The 11783-nt window shown below is 43.0% G+C and overlaps 1 pseudogene; it reads left to right on the plus strand.

Moving 5' to 3' along the window:
- The first annotated feature begins 5863 nt into the window (after nt 1-5863).
- Nucleotides 5864-11235, plus strand: LOC101013178 (annotated as a pseudogene).
- The last annotated feature ends 548 nt before the right edge of the window (nt 11236-11783 follow it).

Raw genomic sequence — 11783 nt, forward strand, 5'->3', positions numbered from 1 at the left:
ATACTAATAAGATATAGTCTAGAAGGATAGATACCAAGTTGTGATAATGATTATTGCTGGAGAGGGGGCCACATAATAGGTGGGGTAATGGGGAAAAGGGGGCTTAGGTTTTTTAATCTGTTATGTTCTATTTAATTAAAAATATCTGAAGCCCAAACAAAGCATTAATGTTGTTCATTTCTGGGTGGTAAATATAAAAATGCTTACTCTCCTCTTTGTCGATTTCTATTATTTAAATTTCCAAATAAAAGAGGCAAAATGAAATGAGAGTCAAAGAGTATGTGCTTATCACTTTTCATTGCCTGTTGATGAGAGTCTGCAGGAATCCCACTGCTGGTAGAGATGTAAAATGATGCAGCCACTGTAAAAACCAGTTTTGCAGTTCCTCAAAAAATAAACACAGAATTACCATATGACCCAGCCATTCCATTCTTAGTTATATACCCAAAAGACTGAAGAACATACGTTCAAACAAAATGTCTGAACACACACCTGTGTTGTACAGTTGTTCACGGTATTATTTGCAGCGTTGTTTATAATAGTAAAAAGGTGGGAACAACCCAAATGTCCATCAAGTGCTGGGGAATGGATAAAGAAAATGTGGTTCACACCTACTAGGTTGGGAAGAATGAAAACATCATAAGCGTTGAGGATGTGTAAATATTGGAACCCTGGTACATTACTACTGGAAATGTACATAGTACAGCCACTCTGGAAAATACTTTGACAGGTGCTCAAAATGTTAAACATAAAGCAACCATATGACCCAGAAATTTCACTCCTTAGTGTAACTTAAGAGAAACATGCATAGTCAAAAAAACTCTGTACACGTGCTCCTCGACTTGTGATGGGGTTATATCCTGATGATAAACCCACTCTAAGTTGAAAATATCCCAAGTTGAAAATGCATTTAATACACCTAACCTACCAAACATCATAGCATAACCTAATGTAACTTAAACATGCGCAGAACACTTATATTAGCCTACTGTTGGGCAAAATCGTCTAATACAAGCTTGTCCAACCCATGGCCTGTGGGCTGCTAAAGCCCAGGAACAACTTTGAATGCAGCGCAACGCAAACTTGTCAACTTTGTTAAAACATTATGAGACTTTTTGGTGATTTATTTTTAGCTGATCAGCTATCATTAGTGCTAGTGTAATTTATATGTGGCCCAAGACAATTCTTCTTCTTCCAATGTGGCCCAGGGAAGCCAAAAGACTGGACATCCCTGGTCTAAGACAAAGCCTATTTTATAATAAAGTATTGAATATCTCATGTAATTTATTGACTATTGTACTGAAAGTAAAAAGCAGAATGGTCATATGGGTACTTGAAGTATGGTTTCTACTGAATGCACATCATTTTTGCACCACTATAAAGTTGAAAAATCGTAAGTTAAGCCATCATATGTCAGGGACTGTCTGTACATGAATATTCAAACAGCATTATTCTTTACAGCCACAATGTGAAAGCAATCTGAATGTGCATCAATTGAATGAATAAATGAAATGTGGTGTAAAGTTCGAATGCATTATACAACCATCGTTAGGGCTGAATAATGTACAACAGAATATTATTCAGCCATTAAAGGAATGAAGGACTGACTGACTGATGCTACAACGTGGGTGGACTTTGAAAACCTTATTCCAAGTGAAAGAAGCCAGTAACAAAAGATCACATGTTGTATTAATTAATTTATATGAAATGTCCAGAATAGGCAAATCGAGACAGCCAAAAAGCAGATTAATGGTTGTCAGGGGCTGGGAGGACAGGGGATGGGGAGTGACTACTTAACTGGTACAGAATTTCCTGTTCTGGAATTAGGCAGTGATGGTAGTTACACAATATTGTGAATGTACCAAAAGTCATGAATTGTATGATTTTAAATGGCTAAAATGATGAATTTTATGTTATATAAATTTTACCTCAATAAAAAAAGTAATTTATGACATATTAAATGATACTGATTCCAGAGAGACTGCATTGTAAGAAAAGATGTGTCTCAGGGTTGATAAAATGTGATATATTTGATGGCAGAAATCTGGAGCTTCTGGCCAGGCACAGTGGCTCATGCCTGTAATCCCAACACTTTTGGGAGGTCAAGGTGGGTGGATCACTTGAGGTCAGGAGTTCGAGACCAACCTGGCCAACATGGTGAAACCCTGTCTCTACTAAAAATACAAAAATTAGAAAAAAAAATACAAAAATTAGGGTGTGGTGGTGGGTGCCTATAATCCCAGCTACTTGGGAGGCTGAGGCAGGAGAATCACTTGAACCCAGGAGGTGGAGGTTGCAATGAGCCAAGATCATACCACTGCACTCCAACCTGGGCAACAGAGAGAGACTTAGTCTCAGAAAAAAAAAAAGAAAGAAATTTGAAGCTTCTGTACAAATAGCATTGTATCAATTAGGAAATGAGTTGCTGCATTTAACAGAAAAACCCATATCAACAGTGATTTTAAAAAGTTAGAAGTTTTTGTTTCACAGAAGTCCTGCTGTGGATAATCTGGGGCCCATGAACTCTCTCCATGGTTTGTACAGGGACCAGATTCCTATATGTCCTATATTCAGTATTTGGCTTCCATCCTCAGTGTTACTTTGTGGTCCAAGATGGTTGCAGAAGTACGAGCCATCATTTCCCATTCCAGGCATTCAGCAGGAAGTGGGAAAGGACAAAAATGCCTTCCTCTCGGCTAAGTCAGTCTCTCTGAGCAGAATAAAGACACGGTTAAATAAATACATACATCCAGAAAGTGGGGAAAGCTCTGCGAAAGCAGGATCCCCGCCTGTTTCATCAGTGCATTCCCAGGACTTAGCACGAGGAAGAGCACACTGAAGGTGCTAAAAAAAAATGTGTGAAATGAATGGATACCTTCATGGATATGGATAAATACAACCATTTACATATTTTCAAAAATAATCAACAGGGAAATGTTATATGTGAAAGCAGATTATTACACTATATTTAGTGTAATCTCAATTTTATTGAAAAAGTATACGTATGCCTAGAAAAAGAGATTAGGAAGATGCTAATGGATCAAGTGATTTTTCAAATATATAGTGAAATTGCTCTGATATTTTATTTCTTCATACTTTTATACATTTTTCAAAATTCTGCAACGAGCCAGAGTATTACTTTTTCTAATCAGAAAACAAATCAATAATCTTAGAATTCATCTAGAAGAGGACTAATCAGTCTAAGTATTAAAAACAGGTAGCTAAACGAATTAACACAAACAGAAAACACAATATAGTACGTTCTCACTTATAAGTGGGAGCTAAACCCTGGGTACACATGGACATAAAGATGGGAACGACAGACACTGGGGACTCCAAAAGGAGGGAGGGAGGGAGGGGGGCAAGGGCTAAAAAACCTTCCTGTTGGGTACTACGTTCACTGTCTGGTTGACCGGATCTACAGAAGCCAAAACCTCAGCATCACACAAGATACCCTTGTAACAAACCTGCCCGTGCACCCCCGAATCTAAAATAAATAAACAGGTAGCAAGGCCTGGTGTGGTGGCTCATGCCTATAATCCCAGCACTTTTGGAGGCCGAGGAAGGACTGCATGAGGCCAGGAGTTTGAGACCAGGTTAGGCAACCTGTCTCCCCAAAGAAAAAATTTTAAAAGCCAGAAAGAATGTTCCCACCCACCTCCAAAAAGTGCTCTCCTCAGCCCCCTTCCACCAAAATAAGATGGCTGGGTGTGGTGGCATGTACCTGTAGCCCTAGCTACTCAGAGGCTGAGGTGGGAGGATCCCTTCAGCCCAGGAGTTGGAGGCTGCAGTGAGCCATGATCGCACCACTATACTCCAGCCTGGGTGACAAAGCAAAACCCTGTGGCAAAAAATAATAATGATAAAATATACATTTAAAAACAACAGGTAGTGAACCTCTACACCAAAGAGAGTGGCCAACAGCCCCATCCAGCAACTTCGCTTTATTATTTTTGGAGAAGGAGGATGCTGATATCTATCTATAGGGACACCATGTGGAGTCACACCTATCCCTGCATTTCAAGGTGGCAAATTGTTTGTCTACTTAATAGTACAACTTTTTTTTCAGCCTAATAGTTGAGCATATATACTCATTCTTTAAATGTGAAGACAGTTTTAAGGCACACAGGGAAAGTTATCCATCTATCAACACAAACTGATCTTCAGCTTTCAGATCAAGATAACTTGCAAGTGATTGCACTGAACTCGGCACTTCTCAGCACAATGCATACGCACTGACACCTTGGAATTGTCTGTTTTCCCTCTGTCATGAGCTAAATTGTGTCCCTCACCACCAGCATTTCAAACATTGACATTTTAAACCTCAGTACCTCGGAATGTGAGCGTACTTGGAGATGGAGTCTTTAAGTAGGAAGTAAATTAAAGTGAGGTCATGAGGGTGGGCCCTTATCCAACACGATCAGCGTCCTCTAAAAAGAGATCAGGACACAGACACGCAGAGGGAAGACCAACTGAAAACACACAGAGAAGACGGCCGTCTACAAGCCAAGGAGAGAGCCTCAGAATACGCCAGCCCTGGCCACACCTTCATCTCCGAATCTCTGTGCTTGAAGCCACCCAGCCTGTGGTACTTTGTTATGGCAGCCTAAGCAAACCAATACACTCATCCATCCTGTTAATTATATGTTTGGTGACAGTGAGGGTTAATTTGACGTGTCAACTTAGCTAGGCTCTGATGCTCAGTTGTTTGGTTAAACACCAGTCTCGATGTTGCTACGAAGATATATTTTAGGTGTGATTAATATTTAAATATTTAAATCAGTAGACTTTGAGTAGAACAGATTTCCCTTTGTAATGTAGATGAGTCTCATCCAGTCGGTTGAAGGTCTTAAGAAAAATGACTGAGGTCCCTGAAGAAGATGGAATTCTGCCTTCAGACTCGACTACGATATCAACTCCTCCCAGAATTTCTAGCCCATTAGCCAGCCCCAACCTACCAACCCCCCAATCGAGCCAGTTCCTTAAAATAAATATCTCTCTCTCTATATATGTATATGTATATATTTATATACACACACATATGTGTGTATATATATATTTATACACATACCTATCTGCATACATGCATGTATACATATAGGTGTATCCATATACACATGTATACATATGTGTGTGTATAAATATATATACATATAATTATGTATGTCTGATTCTGTTTCTCTGGAGAAACAGACTGATTAAGGACTGATGCTTCATCTACTTAATTCTGTGCTCTTGCTTGTTTTATTTAAAATATTTTTAAATATTTTAATACATTTTAAAAGTATGAGAAATAAATATTTCCAATCGTATTTCTCATACTTTTCAAATGTAAAATACATTTACTTATTTCCAGATTTGTGGATGGAAGAACTGATCAAATACTTGCATCCACGCAAATTCATTCATTGGCGTGCTGTTCTCTCTCATGTCTTAACGATGACCTCGAGCACTGCAAGAGGATGTTACCAGATGAGAGCCGGGGACAGGGCAGAGAAATCATCCACAGGCCTTATGGTTACACCCAGAGTGTGCTGGCAGCCAGGGAATTCCACGAGAATGAACAATCAGGGTTATAATTTTCAGCTCTGTTGCGAGCATCCTGCCTTTGCCTTTTGATCCTGCCTAATCTTGTTCTCCCCTGCACATTTGCTGCCTCATTTCTTCCTTCAGGAATGGCAAGTTTTCTTTCTGCTAAGTACATAAACAGCTTCTAATCCAGCAGTCAGTCAGTTGAAGATGTAGAGGGTTTGGCCAGGAGGAGAAAGAGAGATGTGACAAACAGAAGAGAGCAATGGGCGAGCCTGGGGAGCGCCCATGCACGTGGAGTTCCTGGAGGGCAGGGCATGCAGGGGCACGGAGGATGAGGAATGTGCCCACTCGCACCTGTGACCAGGGACACAGACGTGTGAGCCTCGCTGACAGAAGACAGCTGTGGGACCCGAGGGATCAAGAGCTTCACACAGCTAACAGAATGACACATACCTGCCAATTTCTAATTTTCAAGAGGCTTCCCATGAAAGTGAGGGAATTTAGAGAAAAATAAAGGGCAGGGCGGCCCTGGGGAAGACTCACATGCCTGGGATGGCGCCAACGGGGGCTGGGCTTTGAAACAGTGAGAGATATGCGGCGGGGCCGGGCGCAGTGGTGCACGTCTGTAATCCCAGCACTTTGGGAAGCTGAAGAGGGAAAACCACTTGAGCCCAGGAGTTCAAGACCAGCCTTAGCAATAAAATGAGACCTCATCTCTACAAAAAAAATTTTAAAAATTAGGCATGGTGGTACCCACCTGTAGTCCCAGCTACTTGGGAGGATGAGGTGAGAAGATCACTTATGCTCCAGAACTTAAGACTGCAGTGAGCTATGACTGCACCACCGCACTCCAGCCTGGGTGACAGAGCCAAACCCTGTCTCTTAAAAACAGGAAAAAAAAAAAGGATATGAGGCAGCCCAGCAGCCCGCATGACAAAAGACACCAAAACCATTTGGGAAGTCTTACTCACCATAACAAACCAAGAGGCAGTATTGTCCAATAGAACTTTCTGGAGTGATGGAAATATTTTATATCTGTACTACCCAATATGATAGCCTCCAGGCATATGTCACTACTGAGCACTCAAAACATTGCTAGTGCCACTGAGCAACTGGCTTTTCCATTTTACTTAATTTTAATTAGAATTTAAAGGGCCACCTGTGGCTGGTGGCTGCCATATTGAACAGTACAGCATCAGGTGTTTGTAATACACTGATTGATGTGTCTCCCAGCATAGTTTGGGGAAGGAGTGCCACGAATAAATGAGCGCACGATCCTCTTGCTACGGAATGCTCCACGTCTGAATTATTAGCAATCTAAAGGTTGGGTGGAGCCGGTAAGAATGAAGACAGCTCCTCTTTTTTTTAGGGTCTTTAGGAGACCCCAGTCTGGTCATCAGTTATAACCTGAGAAACAAGAGCTAAAACTTCCCACCTTTGGTCCATTTCCAAATGTGGGACTGTTGTTTTTAGGTACCTCAATTTTTAGTAGATTTAGAAGAAAATCCCTCCAGCTGTAAGGGAGCTTTATAAATAGAAAAAAAATAACATTTGTCATATTTGCCTTGGGAGATTTGGCTCAGCCACGGACTCAGAAGCTCTGGGCAACCCCTCTGTATCCCCTCCCCTCACCTGTTCCATCTACACAGCTGAGAAAGAAAGGCTTTCTCTGGGTTTCTTTAAGGAAAAAGATTAGAACCATTATAAAGCATTTTAAGAAATGCAAAGTACTCTTCTATATAAATTATAACATGTTTTTACTTACTTGATTTCTTCTTTTGGGGGGAAATGAAGCACTGCTTTTGCGTATGATATGGAAGAAGTTTAATAGCACAATTACAGCCGAGTCTTCAAAATACAGTAAGAGGCCACAGCCGCCTGTGTGTCCAACTGAGCACACGTGCACCAGCGGGGCCCGAGCAGAGGGAGCACTCGGCTTTTGTGGGGAAAATGGAGGGAGAGCCATGGGTTAGGGATAGGGAAAGCTGTGGGGCATATTATGCCCTGGAAGGAGAAAGCACAAAACCAGAGGCTCTGAGGGACAGAGAGGAAGGAGGCCAGAGCATAAGGCAGAGCAAGCCAACAGCCATGGAGGCTGAAGAGACGACGGAATGCCTACAGGAGTTCCGTGAATGTCAAAACATGATCCTCGACCAACTGAATGAACATGAGGGCAGGACTGCTTTACTGACATCACCCTGATTGTAGACGGACACCATCTGAAGGCTCACAAGGCTGTTTTGGCTGCTTGCAGTAAGTTCCACAAATTATTATTATTATTATTATTATTATTATTTTGAGATGGAGTCACACTTTGTCGCCCAGGCTGGAGTGCAGTGACCCAATCCTGGTTCACTGCAACCTCTGCCTCCCAGGTTCCAGTGATTCTCCTGCCTCAGCCTCCCACGTAGCTGAGACTACAGGCACCCACCACCACACCCGACTGATTTTTGTATTTTTAGTGGAGACAGGGTTTTGCCAAGTTGGCAAGGCTGGTCTCGAACTCCTGACCTCAGGTGCTCTGCCCACCTCAGCCTCCCAAAGTGTTTACATGGATTACTGTAATCCTTTCCAAAGGGATTATAGGCATGAGCCACCCGGCCCCGCCGCCTTCTACAAATTCTTTCTGGAGTTTACCCAAGAACCTTTGGTGGAGATAGAAGGTGTTAGTAAAACAACCTTTTGCCATTTAATTGAGTTCACATGTATAGCAAAATTAATGATACAACGAGGAGCAGCAGCCAGCGATGTATGGAAAGCAGCAGAACGTCTACAAATGCTAGAAGCCATCAAAGCCCTTGAAGTCAGGAACAAAGAAAACTTCAGGCCGGGTGCAGAGGCCCACGCCTGTTATCCCAGCACTTCGGGAGGCCGAGGCGGGCAGCTCACCTGAGGTCAGGAGTTCAGGACTGGCCTGGCCAACATGGTGAAACCCCGTCTCTACTGAAAAATACAAAATTTAGGCCAGGTGCGGTGGCTCACGCCTGTAATCCCAGCACTTTGGGAGGCCAAGGTGGGTGGATCATGAGGTCAGGAGATCGAGACCATCCTGGCTAACACCGTGAAACCCCGTCTCTACTAAAATTACAAAAAAAATTAGCCGGGCCTGGTGGCGGGCGCCTGTAGTCCCAGCTACTCCGGAGGCTGAGGCAGGAGAATGGCGTGAACCCGGGAGGAGGAGCTTGCAGTGAGCCGAGATCACGCCACTGCACTCCAGCCTGGGTGACAGAGTGAGACTCCGTCTCAAAAAAAAAAAAGAAGAGAAATTTTCAAAATCTGTTTCCTAAATCTCATTGTCACCTGTCCTCTAATCTGATGCCTTGTCAGTCCCTGGTTATGTGATCAAACCATTAGGCTCTACCTATAAATCAGTATGAATCCTCTCCTCACTTATTGTTCATAAATCAGCAAGGAGTCTTATGCCAGATGATCTCACCTTCAACAAACAGTAGACAATAAGACAACTGGCCATAATGCTTCAAGTCCTATCCCATGGGAGTATTTTCCTACTCCATTTTCTTTCATGATTATCTCTGATAGGGGTTACAATGCCACTACGTTCTGTTTCTGGCCATTATAAAGAGACATTATGTTGCCTTTTCCAAGACCACCCTGGACCGCCACACCCCCATCCTGGGCCTATAAAAACCCCCAGACCCTAGCAGGCACAGACACAAGCAATGAGATGTGGAGAGGAACACAGCGGCAGAAGTGCACGCAGGCGGCTGGACATGGAGCGGAGCAGGGGAGCGGAAGAGCACAGGCACAGGCACCCGCAGAGCTGGCAGGCCATCAACCCAACCTGCGGAACACGGACGCCCTGGGGAATTTGGCAGGGGCGGTGGAACAGTCTGACCGCTGAGCGGCCTGACTCTAAGGGAAAAACCACCTTCCCACTCTATGCCCCTTTTGGATCCCCATCCATGGGCCGAGAGCTACTTCCACCATTCAATAAAATCTGCACTCATACTCCAAGCCCACATGTGATCCGATTTTTCCGGTACACTAGGGCAAGAACCCTGGGCTACAGAAAGCCTTCTGTCCTTGTGATAAGGCAGAGGGTCTAACTGAGCTGATTGACACAAGCCGCCTACAGACAGCAAAATTAAAAGAGCACCTGTAACACACGCCCACTGGGGCTTCCGGAGCTGGAAACATTTACCCCGAGACACTGCCGTGGGGCTGGAGCCCACGACCACAACCTGCCCCGCTAGGTGTTTGCGCCGCAGGTACGGAAGAAGCTAGCCGCGCCCCCATCACACACCCTGTGAGGGGGTAAGGGAGCTTTTCCTGTTTCAGTACCACCAAGGTGACAGAAAAGGGCAGATTAAAGAAGACGTCAGCTGTGCATCTGACCCCACAAGCAAACGGGAACACGTGAAATCACACTTCACTGAGAGTTTCAACTGTGAAATATGCAGTAAAAGGTATCTTCAGGAGAGCGCATGGAAACAGCACCTGAATTGTGACCCACCTTGAAGAACGTGGAGGCAGTAAGGAGCAAAGAACTGGGGGGAAAATTCATGTATGTCAGCACTGTGAGAAACAGTTTGACCATTTTGGACATTTTAAAGAACATCTTCGAAAACATACAGGTGAAAAACCTTTTGAATATCCAAATTGTCATGAACAATTTGCTAGAAACAACCCCTCAAATGTCACCTCACTGCATGCCAAACGAGTAGGGGCAAAAAAAGAAAGAAAGAAGCTCTATGAATGCCAGGTCTGCAACAGCATGTTTAACAGCTGGGACCAGTTCAAACATCACTTGGTAATACATACTAGAGATAAACCCAACCATTATACTTTATGTGACTTGTGGTTTATGCAAGGAAATGAATTAAGGAGGCATCTCAGTGATACAATATTTCAGAGCATCTAGTAATGGAAGAAGTTCTTTCAGTAGAAACACGTGTACAAGCTGAACCTGTGACATCAATGATATTACAGAACAAGCTGGGAAGGTGCATGTGCTCCTACAGTTTCAGGTCCAGGTGGATTCAGCACAAGTGACCGCGGAACACATCCACCCAAATCCACGCCAGGACAGCCAGGTGCCCGACACACACAAGTGAGCTTCCAGAGCAGGCCCAAGTGGGTTGAATTCAGTGGGCTGAATTCAGCCTGAAGAGGGTACTGGAGTACATGGAGAGGAGCTGCATGTGGAATGGGTAAATCAGATGCCAGTGGAAGTACAAAGTGAACTTCCAGAAGCAGGCTGGGTCCACATGACCCCAGCAATCATGACCCGAGAGGAGACAGAGCCTAGCCAAGCAGATGCTGATGAGGCTGCCAGGGAAGATCACGAAGATGCTGAGGATTAGAGACATGCCCACGGCACATTCTGAAGCTGAAAAGGCAGAGAATGAGGATAGAACAGTTACGCCGGTTTTAGAATGAAATTACACATGAATATACTTTTAAATATACTTGTTGGGTTTCTGAACTGATTTGAACTGATTTGAAGGTAGTATGACTGTCCTTAAGCTAACAGACAAGTGGACCAAAGTTAAGCTATTTCCTGTTGTTTCTGTTTTGGTTGGAACAAATCGATTTCCCTCCCCCAACTTAATGCCACAGCAGAGGGATCTTTTCCATAACTGAAGGGATCTTTTCCATAACTTAAATGGGTTATATTCTTATAACGTAGAGGGGTACGAATGTAACTATTTTCATTGCGGTAAAAGTTCTCCCTATTCTCTTTTCCAGGTCATGTTCTTCCTCAAATTTTTTCCATATTGTGAAATCAAACTGAAATTATTAGAATAAAAGTTTATGTATTCTAATGTATGGTAGAAAATCGAATATATAGGAAATACAAGGCTGCATGATGAAAAGTACATTGTTACTGTATGGCTGAATTTTGGCTTCTGGCTTTCTTTAGTCTGAACAAATGTTCTTGTCTAGCCCGGTAGTCACCAAAGCGTCTCTGCAACAGGAAGAGTCGTGGTGGGGAAATTTCTAGACTATTAAAACACACACACACACACACACACACACACACACACACACACACACACATACCCATGTGCCTTTTCAAAACCGACTAAACTCCTATAAAGCATCTCTGGTTCTTTCAAAGTTTGTATTGTAAGGAGAAATGTAGAGAATGCTATGATACTTTATATTATTTTCCTTATAATGACAACCAACAGTTCTTTTCACTTAAGTTAGGTTGAGAAATTTTATTTAGTGGTAGCTGAAGGGCAATTTTCAATTGGGAAAATTCATTGACATCTGTGGTAAACTTT

The sequence above is a fragment of the Papio anubis genome, chromosome 4 (genome assembly GCF_008728515.1).
Source record: "Papio anubis isolate 15944 chromosome 4, Panubis1.0, whole genome shotgun sequence".
In the NCBI taxonomy this organism is placed as follows: Eukaryota; Metazoa; Chordata; class Mammalia; order Primates; family Cercopithecidae; genus Papio; species Papio anubis.